Here is a 20,936-nt window from a genome sequence, read left to right as displayed (position 1 = left end):
GGTATCATTGATGCCTCTTCTGTTAATGTTCAGCTTTGTCTTCTCCTTTGGCAGCAAACCACTTATTAAGGTGGAAGACGCACAAGATTCCACTGCTGTGGAGGAGATATTTCCCTGAAAGTTTGCCTGATACACACTGAACTTTATATGAGTGAGAAATACATTTGTTTTGTTAGGCTACTAAAATGTGGGGTTTACTTTTTGTTGTGCCATAGATTAGCCTATTCTGACTAATACAGTCTCTTTCTGGATCACCAATTAAGGTTTATGCCAGATATTTATCCCTCTATCCTCTATGTATCTTACCCTATTTAATGTTTTCAGTCACTTTTCTTTCAAAGATGCATTCTAGATCATTTATTTGGATCTTTCTTTCAGTTCACTAAAACTCTTAAGTGTTGTCTCCAATTTCCTATTTACTCATTTTATGTTTAATTTTAATTAATTTATTTTTAATGTATGTGAGTGTAATTTGAGTGTTTCTAAATATACTTAGTTGTTCCTTGTAATTTCTCTTCTCTGTCTGTATTTTCAAGCTTCTCTTTTATTTTTTTTAAACATATTGAATTTGTATATTTTATACTCTGTCTGATTATTGCAATCACTGAAGACTTTCACTTCTGATATTCATCTCTTTGTTTCCTGCTGGCGGTCACTTTTTGTGTTTCCTTTTGTGTTTTGTGATTTTAGGCCACAAGCTACTCATTTTAATTGGCACCTTGTGAGAATTTCTTGAGGCCTAGGTTGTAGTTGGATTCCTCCAAAAGACATTTGTATGTGTTCATGATATTTGGCAGCTTTAGTAACCCAGGACCACTTTACTTCAGTGTAGATTTTGTTTTTTACTAAAATGAAAGCATGAATTTGAATTGTATACCTCTGCAATGATTGTTTAATGATGGCAAATTCTCAAATGGAATTTTTTTTTCACTTAGCATAGAATCAATAAATGCAATAAATTGATAAACACAATTTTTATGTCTCTTTTTCCTTCAATGTATAGCTATTAGGGGCTGCACCTCATGGAGTTTGCCTTCATAAGCTCCATCCTTTGGCAGATCCTAGATTTTTAACTTTATTTATTTATTTTGAGAGAGAAGGATCGTGTACCAGCAGGGAATGGGTAGAGAGAGAGAGGGGGAGAGAGAGAATCCAAAGCAGGCTCTGGGCTCCACAGTGAGCCTAACATGGGGCTTGATCTCATGGCCACACGGGGCTCAATCTTATGACCTTGAGATCATGACCTGAGCTAAAATCAGGAGTTGGGGGTCTTAACTGACTGATCTATCCAGGAACCCCTGGTAGATCCTAGATTTTAGCTCCATTCCCCTGCACCTTTTCCAGCATCAAAACAGAAGCTCATGAACTCTAGGGTTTACCAGAAACCTCTACATACAATGTGATTTTGGTATCCTCTTATCCATCAAAGTTCCTAGTTCCATTTTTTCTTTGACCTCTATAAATTACTTCCTTTTGTGCTAACTCAGCAATGCCTTTTGAAGATTGAATATATATTTTATCCACCACTTATCTGCTTTAGTCAGGAAGGTTGTTTAGAATTACCCAGTTTGCCATATTGCTAGAAATAAGTCACTTCAGGTCACTTAAGTCATGCACATATACTTCTACAAGAGAAGTTGTATGCTTACCAAAATTAGATATGTTGCTTATCAGAGATTTTTTTAGTATAACTATTTAATTTATTGAAATATTATCCTAGTTGATTAAATAGTTCTGTAAGAGAGCTTTTGTTTATTATGAAACAATGATGGCAAGCCTCAGTAAAGGAGAGGTGTTTAATAAAACAGCATTAAATTAAACCTGGGAAAAACAACAGTAAAAGTTTTCCAAAAAATTGTAAGAACCAAGAAGAATTATACATTCAGAGTATTTTGCCTTTACTTATTATTTTGTCTTTAATTTATTGCTCCACTTTAGAGAAACCAAAATGAAAACTAATGCTGCATTATAGGCATTACAGGTACAGTTTTTGTAAGAAAGATGGCAGGGAAGCCAACTGTAAGAACTTCACTGGAGGAGAAGGCATTGGATTCACATGCAAAGATTAGTAGATAAGATATTTTAGGTATGTACTTTTTTATTTCTCAATCTAACACACACAGCACTTTACCTCCCGCCCCACCAGGAAAGCAGTCATAACTACAGAAGAAAAGAGAGCTGCCAATAATCTTAAATCCATATAAACATAATAGTTAATACATTTGGTATTAGACTATGTGGATAGCAAAGTGTTTTAGAGGAATCTGTTTTTTGCCCAACTTTATGCAGGTATAACTGACAAGTAAAATTGTGATATACTTAGAGTATACAATGTGATGATGTGATGCACACACACATTATGAAACGATTCCCCCAATCAAGTTAATGAACACATCCATAATGGGGGTGTTTATTTTGTTGAAGTTTTGGATATAAAAGGAGGGGTTACATCTCAGCCTCGTCCAACAAACACCTTTTTTTTTTTCAAGAGAGAATTTTTACTGTTTCATTGTGAAGAAGGTCTACAACCCCACTAATATCAAAATATGCAAATGTATAGTTATTAAATACAACATTTTTCAAACCTTATTGTCAAAATTTAAAGAGTGACAACATTAGGGGTGCCTGGGGGCTCAGTCCGTTAGGTGCCGACTTCAGCTCAGGTCTTGATCTCAGGATCTGTGGGTTTGAGCCCTGCATCGGGCTCTGTGCTGACAGCTCAGAGCCTGAAGCCTGCTGTGGATTCTGTGTCTCCCTCTCTCTCTGCTCTTTCCCCACTGGTGCTCTGTCTCTCAAAAATAAATAAAGGTTAGAAAAATAAAAAAAAAAATAAAGAGTGACAACATCCGATTTTGTGAGCAGGTAGGAAAAAGTCACTTTTGTTTTTTTCCAGCTTCATTGAGATGTAATTGACAAATAAAAATTGTGTGTATTTAAGGAGGACAATGTAATGATTTGATCCATGCATATATAGTGAAATGATTACCACAGTCAATTTAATTAACACATCCATCACCTCATACAGGTTAAGATTTTTTTTCTTTTTTTGGTAATGAGAACATGTAAGATTTACTCTCTTAGCAATATTTCAAGTATACCATACAGTATTATTAACATGTAGCAAGTAGCTTTGGTTACTTATTATTTCATATCCTTCATTTTTGAAAAAAAGTTATTGGGACAGTTTCTTTTATCAGCATTTTGTTGTGGTTCTTACTGTTACTGTTTGGTTGTTACTTCTTACTTTCTTCATAGTTTCTATATTTTACAACCTTTTCTTCATTTTCAGATGCTGGTCTTGGGCCTATCTCTTCCTGGTCAAATGGGACACTGATCTATTTCACGTAACCAAAACACAGTTCTCGTCTTCAGAGGAATTTTGTCTTTGACTTCAAAAAACTTTAACATTTTTTTTTCTTCATGACTTTTATCAGTTATCTACTTGGTACCATTATGATTTGCTAGGCTCTTCCATGCACTATCTTATTTAAAATTATATCACAACCCTGTCAAGAAGGTATTATCATCTTCATTCCGCAGATAAGAAAATAGAAGACCAAAGAAATTAACATGTCCAAGGCCATAACCTAGAAGCCATTGAATTTAGTCTTGAAACCAGGGTTGGCTAATTCTTACGTTTGGGTTTCCTTATTATAATATTGCATTATCATTTACCCCATGTGGTATCACTTGAACCTAATCCAGGTACATCTACCTCTAAACCACCAGCATTGTGTAATTTCTTTCATAGCCCATCTAAATGCATTCCAAACAATCCGCTTTCCCTAATTTGCTGTGGGAGGATTTTGAACTCATTTTTACACTTTCCAATGAAGCCAAACCTTAATAAAGCTTCCTCTATAATTTTTCTATAGGATAACTGTAGTTTAGGCATTCAGTTCTCTCTTCAACATGATCACTAGACTAGTAGCTCCAAGATGACAATTTTGTGTCTTTTTCATCTCTGGACCTCCACTATCTTCCCATGTGGCCAGGAATAGGCGCCCATGTTTATTCAGTTGAACATCTCCCTTCTCCTTCTTGTTCCAACTGACACCTTCCCTTAGATTTCCTCTCCAACCTTCATTTGGTCTAGTGGCCATCTCCTAGGGTGATTTGGCTCATGTTGTAGAGTATGTCTAACTCCTCACAAAATTCTGAAAAGTCTTGATCAAGAGGGGATACTAGAAATACGAAAAATGTAAATTAAAATAAAAAATTGTATTCAACTTACCAAATTATCAAAACAGCAATGCAGGTAATACTTGGCACTGGTAAGCTTGCAATGAAAGGAACCAGCGTCTGTATTGTTATGAAAGTGTAAAATGGTACAGTCTTTTGGGGGGTAATTGGTCAATATGTTGTTAAAAAAACCCTTTCATCTTTGATTTACTAATTCCATTTCTTAAATGAGGAAAATCTTTGCATGTGGAGATGATAATCATAACTTTATTTGTAATATTGAAAACTATGAACCACCAAAACATTCAGTAATACTAAAATTATTACACAGGATATAGTAATTCATATTTTATGGCCAGGCCAAGTGGGGGTAAGGCGTTCTCCAACTGCTCTTGCATGAACTTCATGAGGGCCTACAGGGAACTAGACACTCCTGTACTACTTGGAGTGAGTGGAAAGACTGAGGGGATTGTGTAGTGACACACAAGATGTGCTCATTACACTGTTATGATGTTGGGAGAGAAATATAAGATTTAATGTTATATGCTCAATTTGATCTCAATTGATTCATGCATTCAATAATCTATTGAGTGCTGAAGTGGTCCCCAGGTTCTACAAAATGAAGGAATAGGACAAAACTCTAATCCTTTTGGAAGCATACTTTCTAGGGCAAGAGGAGGGTTTGGGGGCAGGGATCGGGTCACAGACAATAAACTGATAAATAAGCAAAATTAATTAAAGATCATGATTAGGTGTAGGCTAGAAATGAACAGATATAAAACAAATTGACCATACAACAATGCTTGAAAATAAGATTAGGTGAAAAGACCAAAATATTATCAGTGATCATCTCTGAGTAGTAGAACTTATGCCATGGCATCTCTGCTGTCCAGATTTATGATAATGGGCCTAGATTTCTCTGTGTAAGCAGAAAACCCACAGTAAAATTATTGTACAAATTATTAAAAGAAAATGAAGTCATGCCTCATTATCTGGGTGGCCCCTGGAAATGACTTCATATCCCATTCTGTACTTGGTCTTTCTTCTGAATGGCTGTGGGCTCTGGGTTCCCCTGCTCCCACTTGTTTGTCATGGGCTTATAGAAATTTCACATAGAGGAAGCAGATGTATAGGTGTGTGTGTGTGTGTGTGTGTGTGTGTGTGTGTGTGTGTGTGAACGGAAAGAAAATCCCTGAAAACAAGGACATTTCCAAAGTTGCTGTGCCCTTAACAAGGACTTGGTGAGCCAGTGCTCCTGAAAAATAACTTACCCCATTTGCTACTTGTTAACAAGGCCAGCGATCCATGAAGTTGATTCTTTTTTGGGTTTTGGAGTCTGAGTGTTTAAATTAATGGCTTGAGAGTAAAGTCTATCACTGTATGTAGCCCAGCCAGCAATTGCTTATGTTCAGGAGAAACTATCGATAGACTTAGGTTTTCAGTTTTCAAGTGCCCACCTAGCACTGCGATTGGCAACTCAACATTACTTTCATGTTCCCCATTACAAGGTGTCGCCAGAAACACAAATCTGTAAGGGGCTCTGCCGCTTACCATCTGCTTGATTCTCAGGGTCTCCAAATGGCCCCAAAAGGTGATGGCTGTTTGCAGTGCTTAGGCTTTTGAATTGCATTAAGTACCAGTTTGAATTTTCTGTTTGGCTGACCTCTAAAGAATGGCAGAGGAGACCAATGCAGACATCAAGTGCCCAGCAAAGGAACCTTCTGGGACAATTCTTGCTCCCGTCCCGGATGCCAGTGTGACCAATTCAGCAATTGTGTCTTTCCCCAGGATAAAATGAATATTGTGTCAGTGAAGCTAGAATCATAGAGTGATGATCTGAGAATCAGTGAGAAGGAAGACGCTGACCTTGGAGAGGTTTAAGGATGCCTTATGAATAGCTATCCGGAACATAATTAAAGGCATTTTAACATCATAAGCCTTGAAGAATGCGAACCATCACCACTGCACACTGGGGAGTAAAAGATATTGCTTTTATAGCTGCAGAGCTTATGGTCAGAAGTGATATGAAATATTAGAAATGTGACAGTTTTATAATAATTTTATTCTTGCTCATTGTGATAATTTTCATTTGCAGCTTTTTACCTTTGAATATCTTGAATTGCATTAAGCCTTTCTCACTCCATCCCTGTCCTGTAATATTAGAAGCTGTGGTTTTAATCTGAGGAATTACAGTAAACGCTACAGGCACAAGCAAACAGATAATGGTGTTTATGATGCCTGTTATTTGAAGAATTAAAAGTTCTGAGTGAATTTGTCTCTCAGTTAATAAAAGCAATAGAGCCCTGAGTGAAATATTGCCTCCTCTTCCTTTTTATGCTATCACTATCTCTTCTTGTATCCTGTTCCCTATCTTAGCTGCTTTTGGTTTTGGGTATAATAAGAGAAGGAAGAATCCTTTCTGTCAAATAATTTTCTCTGTTCTTTTTCCTTGCCTAAATTTCTCTTTCAAATACCGTATGTATATCCTTTACTGAATAACCCAAGTTGGAATTAGTACTAGAGATCATATGGTTTAAATATTTAAATATTTCCCTTTCTCAGATAAGGAAACACAAAATTGCAAGTCTCAAGAACAGCAGAACCAAGACTCCAGTCTATGTCTGCCAACACCACAAAAACAATAGCGAACACTCACTGAGCATTTGCTAGTGGACAGGCAAAAACACTTAGCACTTCACATGCATTAACGTGTGTGTGTGTGTGTGTGTGCGTGTCTTTGTGTTGCAATAAAACTTTATTTATCTTAGAAATAACAGGTGGTGGAGCAGATTTGGGCTGTGGGCTCTATTTTTCAAACTCCTCATTCTTTTAAGACTCAGAGTGTCTATATGACATGGGGCCTGCTATTGTTGTCACCCTCATTTTACAGAGGTGCAAACCAAGGCACAGAATGGCTCTATGACTTACCCAACGTTATATACTTAATAAGTGCCTCCATCTGAAGAAACCAGGCTGTCTGACCTGAACCTACAAACTCTGCTGTACACAAGTGTCTGAAGATACTCTCCACATTTTTTCCTTTCCCTTCATTCTGGGGTGCTTTCTTGGAGGGAAAAAGTCTAGGTTAGCATGCAGAATCTCATACACATATATGTACGATGGGTTTTTCTTTTTCTAATTTTTATTTTAGAGAGAGAGGGAGAGAGAGAGCGTGAACAGGGGAGGGGGCAGAGGGAGAGAAAGAAATCCTAAGCAGGCCCCATGCTCAGCACAGAGCCCAATGAAGACGATCTCACAACTTCGAGATCATGACTTGAGCCAATATCGAGTCAGACACTCCGAATGAGCCACCCAAGTGCCCACCATGGGCTTATTTTGATAATGATTCTTTTAACTTGTTCTCTTTCTATGGCTGACCGTGCTATTTAGCACCTTGCTTGGTCATTTGAAGAGGATGTAAAAGAAGCAGTTAATGTGGCTCTTCCCTTCAAAAGGCTTAAAATTTAGTTTGGAGTCAAAGAAATTAAAATGAAATCAGATCAAAATTTATTGACTATAGAGAACAAACAAGGTTGCTGGAGGGGTGTTGGGTGGGGTGATGGGCATTAAGGAGGGCACTTGTTGAGATGAGCATTGGATGATAATGTAAGTGATGAATCACTAAATTCTACTCCTGAAACCATTATTGCACTATATGTTAACTAAGTTGGATTTAAATAAAATTTAAAAAAAAATCTTTTGTGTAGCCAAAAAAAAAAAAAATTACTGAATCCTTACTTGAGTAGGTAGTTGAAAATCCTCTTTAACTTATGATCAAGTCAGGATCCAAAAGGCTGTTCATTAGCTTATTTGTTCAGAAGTCCTGGGATACTTGACAAGCAATCTCAGCATGTTTGTGTAAAGTTTTGTTAAAGAACTGTGACTGTTAGCCAATTATGATTTTTTAATCCTCATACATTTTTTCCCAAATAGGCTTGCATTTTCTTTCTTTTTTTTTTAAATAAAAAATAAGTTGATGACATGATGCTGCTTCAGACATGCAGTTAATTAGTGAGAGACTCGATCGCCACATCTTAGGGAACCATATACCCAACCATCTGTTGATGACTGAGAGATTACTTCACTTTTGCCCAAGCTAAAACCTTTGTTACTACAAAAGTTTGTAGATTGAATGTTAGTGAGGGAATTTTTGCATTACACATTATAGGTGGTACAAAGATTGCAAAAATAATCAAAACCAAGTCGCAGTCTTTGAGGAACATAAAATCCAGTTAGGAAGACAGGCATAGCCACATTTCTGAGATCCCTCTGATCATTCTGTGAATTCACATAAGGGTTAGGCTTTTTTCTAGTGAGTATAATCACTTATAATCTGTCAGTAGGTGAGGTGACAAACTGAATGGTATACGTGTGTGTCACGTGATCACAGGGGAAGCACCGCCTGCATCGGGGTCAGGCACAAGAATGTGTTTGAGGTGAACCCTAAAAGATGGGTAAGATTTAAAAAGTGGGTAGAGATGAGGAAACGGGTTAACCATGCCATTTCTTTTGTTTTGTTTTGTTTTGTTTTTAAGTTTTTATTTAAATTCCAGTTAATATTACAGTGTAATATTAGTTTCAGGTGTACAATATCATGATTCCACACTTCCATACATCACCCAGTGCTCATCACAAGTGCACGACTTAATCCCCATAACCTATTTAACCCATCCCCCACTTACCTCCCCTCTGGTAACTATCAGCTTGCTCTCTGTAGCTAAGAGTCTGTTTCTTGGTTTCTCTCTCTCTCTCTCTTTTTGTTTTGTTTATTATATTCCAAATATAAGTGAAATCATGGTACTCGTCTTTCTCTGACTGACTTAGTTTGCTTAGCCTAATACTCTCTAGTTCCATCCATGGCATTGCAAATGGCAAGATTTCATTCTTTTTTATGGCTGAGTAATATTCCATTATATATGTGTATATATGTGATATATACATATATATATACTATATATATACACATATGTACTATAGTATATATAATGTAATGTACTATATATTATATATATAATATTCCATTATATATATATTTATATATAATACTCATATATATAAATACTCATATATATATATTTATATATATAGTAATATATATATTATACACACACACACTTCTTTATCCATTCATCAGTTGATGGACACTTGGGCTGTTTCCATCATTTGGCTATTGTAGATAATGCTGCTGTAAACATCGGGGTGCATATATCTCTTTGAATTAGTGCTTTGAATTAGCACTGCAATTGCTGGATGGTAGAGTAGTTATTTTTTTAACTTTTTGAGAAAGCTCCATGCTGTTTTCCAGAGTGCCTGCACTGGTTTGCATTTCTACCAACAGTGCAAGAGGGTTCCCCTTTCTCCACATCCTTACCAACACCTGTTGTTTCCTGTGTTGTTAATTTTAGCCATTTTGACTAGTGTGAGGTGATATCTCATTGTGGTTTCGATTTATATTTCCTTGACTATAATTGATGTTGAGCATCATTCCATGTGTCTGTTAGCTATCTATATGTCTTCTTTGGAGAAATGTCTCTTCATGTCTACTGTCCATTTTTAAATGGGATTATTCATTTTTGGGACGTTGAGTTTTATAAGTTGTTTATAGATTTTGGATACTAATCCTTTATTGGATATGCCATTTGCAAATATCTTCTTTCATTGAGTAAGTTGCCTTGAATAGTTATGATTGTTTTCCTTTGCTGTGCAGAAGCTTTTTATTTTGATGTAGTCCCAATTGTTTATTACTGCTTCTGTTTCCCTTGCGTCAGGAGACATTTCTAGAAAGAAGGTGATGTCAGAGAAGTTACTCTCTGTGGTCTCTTCTAAGATTTTTATGGTTTCAGGTCTCACATTTAGGTCTTTAATCCAATATCAATTTATTTTTGTGCAAAATACACAAGCTTAAAGCTAAATCTCACCCTTTAGTACATCAGTGGATTGGATATGGTGGAAAATATCACTCCTGACACCATCCCACTGATCATATTAATTAGAGGAGTTTCATCTTCTAAATATTCTACAAATAATCTCTTCAGGCTCCAGTAAGTGCCAGTTTTAATGGTGCTATATGATGCCGGTCTTAGTAAAACAGGAGCTATTTCAGAATACAGAGCCAAAACACCTTCTTCTTTACAGATTGAGAGCAAAGCATGAAAGATTCCTCAGAATTTTACCCCATTAAAGTGGACATCAATACTTTCATCTTGTACTTGAAGTTACATTTTGGTTAGGTCTGCAAGGAAAGTTCCAAGCTCAGCAACAACAAAGGCAAGGCTGCCATATACAAAGGGTTTCCGATTCAGACTGAACATCTCATTGCTTACTTTCCTGGTGCTGCTTGGGATCATGGGACAACTTGGGAGCCGAGGCTCCCACAATCTGAAACGCCACCACAACCCCAACTCCGAAGCACTGAGACCAAGGGAAGTAACCAAATCGTTGCCTAGGCGACGGTGGCTCAGGCATTCCAACACAGCCTCCTCAAAGCCTAAAAAAGCACAAAATAGGAGGTGGAAGTGACAGGGTTCTTAACAGAGGAGTCTGAAAGGCTATGGATGACCATGCCATTTCAATGTGAAATCCAATTATCAGATAAATCATAGCCACAGCAGACTTGGATTTCTCTTCCGCTGCCACTAACCCATCCCTTTTGTACCTGACACCAAGGAAGCATACTAATAGGATGACAGACCAAAGCACTTCTTAGAGCCATACTGTTGTTACAGGTAAGCTTACCATCCTTATAGGTGGAACAGCATCTTTCCTTATCTCTTGTGATTTCCCTTCCTATAATAAGCAGATCCAGGCAGGGCCCTTCATTCTTGAGAACCAAGGTTTCTTAATTTTTAGTATCTCCTAGCATATGACTAGGTAGGTAACTAGGTCAGGGCCCACACACCATATTTACTCATTCATTTTCTCTTCTCTGAATGCTCCCTTCTGTGTTTCTCCCTACTTGTCTCCCCATCCCGCCACATATCTGACTATGTATAGTTGTCTCAAAATTTAGATTTGCGGTAAATGGGAGGGAATTTAAGGCCCCTCCTAGGTCTCCATCAAAGGAAAACTTGCTTTAATTCTGCCATTTAACATAGTGAAGTAATAGGAAGATTTCATGCTGCTAGTAATTTAGTGGTTCTTTTATGCTAAAAATCCTGCTTATGTATTTTGCATGTATCTCTCTTGGAAATCTTATGGGGAAGTAAGGATATTTGTCAGGGTGAGATCTGAGAATTTGGAAGTGCATGGCCACCAAACATTTGCCCATATTCACAGATATTAATATAGGGCTTATCCTGGAAAAGGGTACCTATAACAAAGGTTTCTTTGTTATACTAGTGGGCATAAAACTATTAGGTGACTTGATTACAGCAGTTCATGGGTGCCTTCAACTGTTTAACATTTTCTTGTTTTTTAAGTTTTATTTATTTATTTTTAATGAGAGAGAGTGAGAGAGAGTGCCATCAGGGGAGGGGCAGAGAGAGAGGGAAAGAGAATCCCAAGCAGGCTCCATGCTGTCAGTACAGAGCCTGACGCAGGGCCCAATCTCACAAACTGTGAGATCATGACCTGAGCTGCAATCGAGGTCAGACACTTAACCAAATGAGCTACCCGTTAACATTTTCTTTACATTATGTCCCTGATATACTTGATAATTCATTTACTAAGTGACTGAGATGAAATGCTCTAACAGCTCTGCCTCTGTTGAGTCACTGGGCTGGTGTGAGTGTGTGTGTGTGTGTGTGTGTGTGTGTGTGTGTGTACAGACCACGAACCAATCAACATGGTAAGGTTGCATTGATTTTTCTGGTGTGTGGCCATTGGATTACTTGGCTTATGTGATCTCAGTTTAAAGAATCCTTTTTTTAGGCCAACTTCACAGTTCTTTAAAAAGACTAAATTTTGTAACTTAAAGTTGGCAAAGTAGATACCAACCGAACAGCATCTAGATCAGTGTTTGTCAAATTATTGTCTGTGATCTGGTCTACCTGCATCAGAATCACGTGGGGCATGTGTTAAAAATACCGAATCATTTACTTTAGCCCGGATCTACTGGATACACATTTTAGGATGAGACATTGGAATCTATATTTTTAACATGTTCCTTATGATATTATCATGACCACCCAAGTATGAGAGTAAATGATTCTAGGCTATGTTTGTGCCGAGCCTATGCATCTAGAAGTGTAGATGTAGCCAGGACATGAGACCTTGCCCAATTGGCTAAGCCACAGACCTGATACCACCCTTGGGCCATGCTGCATGATGAGGGATTTATCTAGTCTTATTGGACAATCTTTCCAATAACTGTCTCATTGCAGCCATAGTAGCTTCTACACATCTGCGACCTGACCATTTGCTTTTGGGTGATGGGATGTGATGGTGACTGTTTTAATAAAGTCTCCAGACATTAATTCCCTGAACTCAACAGATTTAAAGGCAAGCCCACAGACCAAAGTAGAATGTATAGTAACTTATGAGTTGCAAATAACTGGCAGAGTTCACAATGTCTGCAGCAGATATTTAAGCAAATTAGAAGAGTATTGAGACTTTTCATCAAGTCTTAGAATGGTACTGGTAAATTGATCTAAATTCTTGACCAATGTCTCATTTCCCAGGGAGTGGTCAGTTTATTTGACAGGAAAATGCCAGATATATTTTAGTTTTTCGTTGTGCTTTCTGTCACCATTATCAGAATCGATTTCAAGCCATAGTTAAAAGCTAAGCCAACACTTTATGTAGTTTGCCCAAGATAATAAGATGTCTGCTTTCTGTAATGTTGATTCTTGAACATATTGAAAATTGATTCACAGTGCCTTCTATCACCAAGCTTTATTTTTATTCATACTAACATGCGGTGCTTTGGAAGGTAACAAGCAGATGACCGGCAATTTTCAGAAAGCATGCTTTATTAAATGATATAACGTGTACCAAGCACTCAACGGAGAGCCTGACACATGGTAGAATTGAATTAAATAGCAGTTACAACTACTTTTTCAAAAAAGTAATTAACCCTAACCTACTTCCTCTGAAATACAAGAGGGCAACTCAACAAGCAGGCAGAGTATAAATAAGCACATTTAAAGAAGAATTTCACCACTGACTTGCCCACATGAAAATTACAGAAAGTGGAAGAGGGGTCCTGCAAAGACTGAGGCCTAACAGCATTGCGAGACTCCTTTTTCATTTTTTGCAGAGCCCACCTTCCCAAGCCTACAGAGGTTAAAAATAAATGCCAGTTCCTTGATTGCTTGGCCTCCTTGCTGCTAGGGGATTAGCCTGTGTTCCCCTCCTGACCAATGGGACCCGAGACCAAACCTGATAAGGATATTTGTCAAAAATTTCCACCCTGAGGGAAGAGAAAGAGGAAGAAGAAACATACCTTTCTCCATTTTTATTACTTTACATATTATTTGTGTGAGGCTATGATGTTGGTGCTATGGCAGCCTTTTTTAGATCATGAGGATAGGGCCAAGGGCATCACAGAGAAACTGAAATGAAGCCCTGATATTGTTGAACCACCAAATGAATCCTGGAACTATCCAGAGTCCTTTTTATGTGAGGCCAAAAAAAAAAAAAAAAAAAAAAACCCAAAAAACAAAAAACAAAAAACAAAAAACAAAACCCTTTATTTCAAAGCCTCTTAGTTTCAATTTTTTCTGTTTCTTGAAACCAAAAGTATCCTATCTGACATAATTTTATAACAGCTACACTTTCCTTTTAGAATGCAAGCTCCGTAAAGACAGGGTCAAATTCTAATTTGTTCCAAATACAGTGACTTCAACACAATGGAAGTTTATTTTTCTCTTACACAAAGTCTGAGCTGTCATGATAACTATGCGACGTTGTCATGCGACTAGGCTCCTTTGATCTTGCTGCTCTGCCATTCCTGGGGTGTTACTCTCATCCATAAAGTCAAAGATGACTCCTCACCATGTCTGCCAGCCAGCAGGAAGGGGGAAGGGAAGAGGAGTCGATTATGTGAAAGAGAAAGTAGATACTGGGGAGCAAGTAAGTTTCTTTCACAGCATCATTGATGACAAAAATAGGTGTGAATAGATTTGAAAACCTATATATTTAAAAAGTGGTACTTAGTTTATGCCAGTCACAATGCTAATCTCTTCCACAGAATTATCTCATTGACTCTTCACATTTAACTTTCAATACCGGGGCGCCTGGGCGGCTCAGTCGGAAAAGTGTCTTACTTTCAGCCCAGGTCATGATCTCACAGTGCGTGGGTTTGAACCCTGTGTCGGGCTCTGTGCTGATGGTGTGGAGCCTGCCTGGGATTCTCTCTCTCACACTCTCTCTCTCTGCCCCTTCTCTGTTCTCTGTCTCTAAAAATAAATTTAAAGAAACTTAAAAAATATGTTCTTTAAGCTTTCAACATAAACAGCATTCTTTTTTTAAATAGTTTTTCTTTTTTGAGAGAGAGAGAGAAAGATAGCATGAGTCGGGGAGAGGGACACAGGGAGAGACAGAGAGTCTTAAGCAGGCTCCATGCCTAGTGCAGAGCCTGACCCAGGGCTCAACCCCATGACCCTTGAGCCAAAACTGACTGACTGAGCCACCCAGGCTCCCCGTAGACAGCATTCGCATCCCCACTTTGCAGATGTGGACAATGAAACTCAAAAGACTTTGAACGAGTTACCCAAGGTTGTACACTGAATAAGTTATGGCACTTTGTGTTGAAATCAAAGTCCATGCCCCTGATGTTTTAACCTTGAAGATCTATCTGGCTCACTACCACCTGTCCCTGCCCCAACTGCCTCACCCTAATCTTCCATTGTGTATTACGTTTACTTCCTCTTCAAATTTTGCTTATGAATTCCAAGGGTTTACTTTTTTTCCCCCTTTTTACTGGTTACCTCTCTCATTCCAGTATTCTCCTTCTCCAGAGTATTATTCTCTGTTCTGCATCTTTATAGCACCAACCTCCCATGGTACACATCTCTTTCTCTTCTTTGTTATCTCCCTGTGCCAATTATTAAGGAATTGTCTCTCCACTCCATTCTTTGTGATGCTGACACTGGGGCTTGGCAACCACCATGCTGCTCCCTGTTAAGTCCTGCCTGATAGAGGGGGCACTTTGAGGGAGTCTATGAGCAAGGCTGGAGGGGAGAAGATACCTGCTACTTCCCGTTTATTTCCTGTTAGCTTTATTCAACTTCCCGCTCCTGTATCATCCAGGGGGCTACTTCACCAGCCAGCAGCTGAATGCATGAGGAAGTTTTTCCAACACTTACAGGATCAACCCCTTCACAGACCCTCAGAGATACCAGCTCTAACCCAACAGTGCTCCCTCTTCAAAGGTCTAAGTTTCTGCCTCTCCAAGTCTTTGTTCTGTTTTAATGGCACTAATCTTTTCCCTGAGTTTTCCCGGCCCTGGGGGAGAGTCCCTTGGTGCAGCTTCTACTTTCACACTACTTTACAGTTGTTAAAGTGATGCCACGTCCATTTTGGTTTAACTTTTTTCCTTCTCAATTATGCATTGGCTTAGTTTCATTTCCCTGGGTAGATCTGTGCTTGCATTTTTAGAGAGAGCAGGAAAACTCCTAGACAATCTTTGACTGAGGGCAGAATCCTATTTCCATTTCTCTGTCTACACTGCACGAAGGTGGGCGCAGTCTGGGACACAGTGGGAAACTGATAAACATATGGAGAGGAGTGATTTCACTCGTGTACGTTCCTCATTGCCCAGAAGCTGATGGAGTTGTCTTTGACTGAATGGCTCTCATGCTCGTGCTCTGGTAAGCAGAAGCACTTCAAACCTGAAAACACTTTTGTTCGCAAGCGATTCTGCCCACTTAACAGAAAGGAAAACTGAGGCAGAGCAAGGAAGTTGGCCAAGCCTTCAAATTAGACTGCGGCAGAGACAAGAAAGAATCTGATTCTTGGACCGGTTTCTCCTCAATCCCCTAGATCAGGCAGGACAAAAGTGACCTTTGCGAGCAAGGTTGTTCCTTCTCTCTGACCTTTCTCATTGGTAAGCACAATCCTCCGTTTTCCTGCCCTGCCTGTCTGGCACTTTCCACAGGCATAAAATTCACTTTAGAGAAGGAAAATAAAAGTAAGATCAAAGGCTTGTATAATTTCACTTCTCAGGGGGAAAAAAACCTCTTCTCTAGCAGCCTGCTTCCAAGGAGTTATCCAAACCACCCTGTCTCTGCTGTCCACAGTGGGGTGAAACAGCTGAGAGGACTTGGCATTTCTTTCTGCAGTCATTAATGATACCAGGGGTGGCGTAGGCAGCCAAGATAAATAACCACTGGGAGGCACTGAGAGAGAAGAGCGAGCCATGGGAGTCCCCCCAGGACAATGGGGTCTGTTCATCTAAATCCTTGCAAGTTGTGCAGAATTGGAGCCCTATATTTATTTGTTTTCAAGTACTTGTTTGGATGTTCATAGCCATCCAAGGCTATGTCTGAGCCTTACACCAGGTGACGTCTCCTGGTTGGTGTCCAGCACTGTGGATACTGTGGCTTAGTAATTGACCGATGGCACCTCCAAGCCTAGTCTTTTTTTAATTTTTATTTTACTTTTTGACAATAGCAGATCTTGCCTCAGGAGGGGCTGGCTGATATGATAAGTTGCTTTGAAGATGGAGCGATATTTAATATTTTGAGTGACTGCTTCTTGTTGAGATGATTGGGTTCTTCAAGGACATGCTATACATGTTTAAAATGGGATGTCTGGGGCTGCCACAGCATAATCGACTGTGAAATAAGCCCGTTGGAAAGGACAATTACTCCTGGAGCCTCAAATGCTAGTCAAGTCTCCCGTGGCAGTAAGAGGGAGGGTCCCATTTGGTTCTAGTCAGAAGTGAAACTGACTGTCGCTTTACCACTTTAGCACGGGCCGGTGCCTGTAGTATAAATTCACCACCCAGGATTAGAGACGCACAGGCACAGCCCCGACAATCAACCGTCAATGGCTTGGAGTCTGCATGGCTGTAGTGAGCAATCCATCCATCCATCCTAACGTTAATTAGTATCCAAAACCAGTTATCGAGAACCTACTATGTGCCACGTATACACAGAGGTACTAGGAACAAAGAGATGCACAGTATGCTTTTTAAGCACGTGGTCCAGTGGAAAAAGGAGAAAGTACACACTAACATGTATTGAAACTAATTCTGTGTGCCAGAAATGACATATCTTATTAATCCCCTCAACCATCTTATGAAATCGTTGTCACGTCCATTTTACAGAAGATGAAACTGAGGTTTGGAGCAGTGGAATAACTAGCCCAAGACCGCAGAGCTGGGGAGGAGCCGCATTGAGACTCAGGGCAGGTTGAATGCACATATCCTTGCCCCCCTAAGATGCATACTGGGGAGGAGCTCAGTTAGGATGTAGCTGTGAAGTGACGGAGGCTTGCTTCACTCACTGTCACAAATCTTGAAAGCCTCACTGCTAATGCAGCCATTTTTATTTCTTTCTATTAAGGGAGACGTTTTTTTCTTTTCCTAAACTAATCAGGGATTCTAAAAGCTGTTCAGGAGGTTTTAGTGAAAGGTACATACTGAAGTCTCATCAAATTAGACACACAATTACAATGACAGTTCACCAATACCCAAACCTGAGGCACCATATTGAACAAACCCCATAGAAATTTACGCCAATGCTTGACCTAAAACTGCAGCTGATATTTGAAATGCCGAATGAATTCAAGAAATCCCGTGGATGGCTCCAGGATTCCGCAAGCCACAGTGTAAGATGACAACTGTAGGCTGTCCTTCTGAGCTGAGGGACGCTTTTTCCTTATCAGTATTTCATTGTTCCCTACTGACAAATGCCCTTATCAGTCATAAAGCAGTTTTCTTAAAACACACACACACACACACACACACACACACACACACCACACTCCAAAGCAGGAAAGATATATTTTTAAAAAAGATTTTTTTGTCATCAGTAAAATCTCTGATTAATATTTAGTTCATGTTATAAAATAAGTCTTTTCATTTGTTTATATTAGTTTCTCTGTTTTCAGATTCTGTTTCACTCATCCCGCATTTGACTACCAGGTGAAATTTCTCAAACCATCCCTTTTATCATCCGCACTGTAATACTGTACTTTAAATCCCTTAGACCACTAACTTCCTTCTGGTTAGAGGGGTTAAAAAGCTGAAAACTCCATTAAAACCCCATTTCCTGGAGTTCTTTGTGGATAGGGCTCTGGATTGGAGTTAGATCGAGTGGCTTTGTGCAGTCTTCCTGCCCTTCTTGGACAAGGGCATGGATAAGTTGGTATTTTTGCAGCCATGTTCCGCCTTCAGCTTCCTGAGCACCTGGAGGCAATCATGGCGGAGCTGCAGAGGCAGTAGGAGCTTTCTGACCCTGGCATAGCTCCAGTGTTCTCAGCTACAGTAACTCTCATGGTGGCTCACTGTAGATTGATCCAAAGAGATGTTCCTGGAGGCCCAGCCTAAGCCCACATATCCAGCAGCTCCAGGATTCCTGTTAGCTTTCAATTCCCTATGTTAAATCCCTTCCCGACTGAAACACCTAGGGTGGCTTCTGTTTCTATTTTGCACGCCAACTGATATTGAAGTCTGGAAAGTCAGGGCAGCATCATGTGCTTGGGACCACTGTTTGGCTCCAGCTAATTTTTTGGTGTCAACCTCAGACATGCCATTTCTGAATTTTCACTTAATTATTTGCCACCTCCATGCATTTGCTCATTCCATTTTCTCTGCTTAGAATGTTCTTTTTTTATTTTTCCTTCAAGCTCAGTTCAGATGTCATCGTCCCCGTAGAGTTTCCTCTTACAGATTTCCGAGAAGGTGAGATATTTGTATGTGAGGTGCATTCATTCTTTGGGTTTTGATGACACAGTGGCCTGGGGATATGGAGATGAAAGTCTGCCTCTACTCTTAGGGGGTTTTTGGTCTAGTGTGGGAGACAGGTAAGCAAATATATAAGCACAGAGACATATCCTACACTAACACATTGATGTATCCCTCAGAGGTTGATAACAACGTTGATGCTAATATGGTTTGAGATGACATACCTGGGTGAAATTAGATACAGTGAAACTTACAGGGCAGCACTTGATGCTGTTAAGGAAACACCGTCAGTTCCACTTTATGGATTCAAAGTCCACATTTCATTTCACTAGCACTAGGATAATGATTTTCCTACTGCTTTGATCCCTGAAAGCCACTATGATTTCTTGGTGGAAAGAGAATATTCTGTTTCTTTCCTTTCTACATAAAGTTCGACATTCCTTGAATTAATTTCTTTCAGAAGACATCCCATAAAGCTCCATTTGAAATTTCTTTAACTCCTCGTTAATTCTAGATTAGAGTCCCTCCCCAGCTAAGAAAGAAAGAAGTGCTAATAAGTTGGGATTATTTCTCACTATCTCAGTTTAGCGCAGGTAAGTGTATATTCACAAAAGATTTAAATGGAAGTTTTATTAAAGCAAAAACAAAAAGGAAGCCAACAAAGGAAGAATTTTTTTTAGAAAAAAATTCTCCAACGTGTCCGCCTGGGAACATGGCCATCTGCCAGATGGAGCCACTGTCAAACACACATAACAATTCGGAGTGGCTTGAAGTCTGATTTCTTTAGGGTTTCCACCTGTGCTCAATTACTGAGCTGCAGAACTTGAAACCTGCTTTCCTTGAGTTTTCTTTGTTTCTTTTTGGGTAACCTACTCTGTCTGACCAATGCAACGTATGTGGCAACTGTCCCCAGTGTCCCTAGTTGTACCAGCTTAACTCTTCCTTTCCTTCTCACTATCATGGCTTATTCTCTGGGTCCCTCTTTTCCTTCCTTCTTCCAACCTGACAACCCTCTTTGGGGCCACCAGATGGCTCCAGCTTGATTTTTAGTTTTAACATCAAATGGGTCCCATTTTATCCTATCTACCAGTGGCTCTAATCCCTGGATTCTTGATTTAGCCTTTTTTGCCAAGACATCTCCTCAAACTCAAAACTGATCTTTGCTCTCCTGTTTAGGAAGACACTAGGACAGTCCAAATCTGAGTTTTTCCTTTTTTGTGTGTCCTTCCGGGAGGTGTGTTGAAGTCCTAATCCCTGATACTGGCACCCTTTTTTTAGGAATAGGGTCTCTGCAGATGTAATCAAGTTAAGATGAAGTCATACTCAATCAGGGTGGACCCTAATCTAATATGATTTGGTGTCCTTATGAAAAGAGAACACAGAAACATCGAGAGGAGACTGCCATGCGCAGACAGAGACATACTGACACAGAGAGAAGGAGGCCACATGGAGTTGGAGGCAAAGATTGGACTACCATTGCTGTAAATTGAGGAACAGCTGGGGCTACCAGAAGGTTGAAGAAGCAAGAAAGGCCTCTTCCCTAGGGTCTTTAGAGAGAGAATGGTCTTGCCAACACCTTGATTTTGGACTTCCAGCCCCTGGAATTGTGAGAGAATAAATTTCTGTGGTCTTAAACCACCCAGTTTGTGGTAATTTGTTACAGCAGCCACAGGAAACTAATGTAGAAACTCAAAAAAGATGTGGCCCAGTTGGCCCTGTGGTTGGGCATTAAACATCAAGAAAAGCAGAAACCATCTGTTCCGGCTCTCTGTTTGGAAATACTTTCTTATATTTCAATACCACACTAAAGTTCACAGAACAGTTTCTACATATACCATCCCTACAATTCTATGAGTTTGATATGAGCCCCTGCATTTTACAGATGAGGTAAATGAGTTTGGATATTGAGTGGCTTGATCAAAGTGATAGAGCTAGTCAATGAGGGAGTCCAGCTCATTCTAGA

The 20,936-nt window shown here is 39.4% G+C and overlaps 1 protein-coding gene and 1 pseudogene across 2 annotated transcripts in view; one reads left to right on the top strand and one right to left on the bottom strand.

Annotated features, from left to right (window-relative positions):
* Positions 1–20,936, top strand: part of LOC106986839 (cytosolic beta-glucosidase) — a 229,931-nt gene that overhangs the window by 154,262 nt on the left and 54,733 nt on the right. The window lies entirely within an intron of this gene.
* LOC106986822 (brain mitochondrial carrier protein 1-like) lies at positions 9,966–10,893 on the bottom strand (annotated as a pseudogene).

The sequence above is a fragment of the Acinonyx jubatus genome, chromosome B1, assembly GCF_027475565.1.
Source record: "Acinonyx jubatus isolate Ajub_Pintada_27869175 chromosome B1, VMU_Ajub_asm_v1.0, whole genome shotgun sequence".
Lineage (NCBI taxonomy): Eukaryota > Metazoa > Chordata > Mammalia > Carnivora > Felidae > Acinonyx > Acinonyx jubatus.
This window is presented reverse-complemented; position numbering and strand designations above follow the sequence as displayed.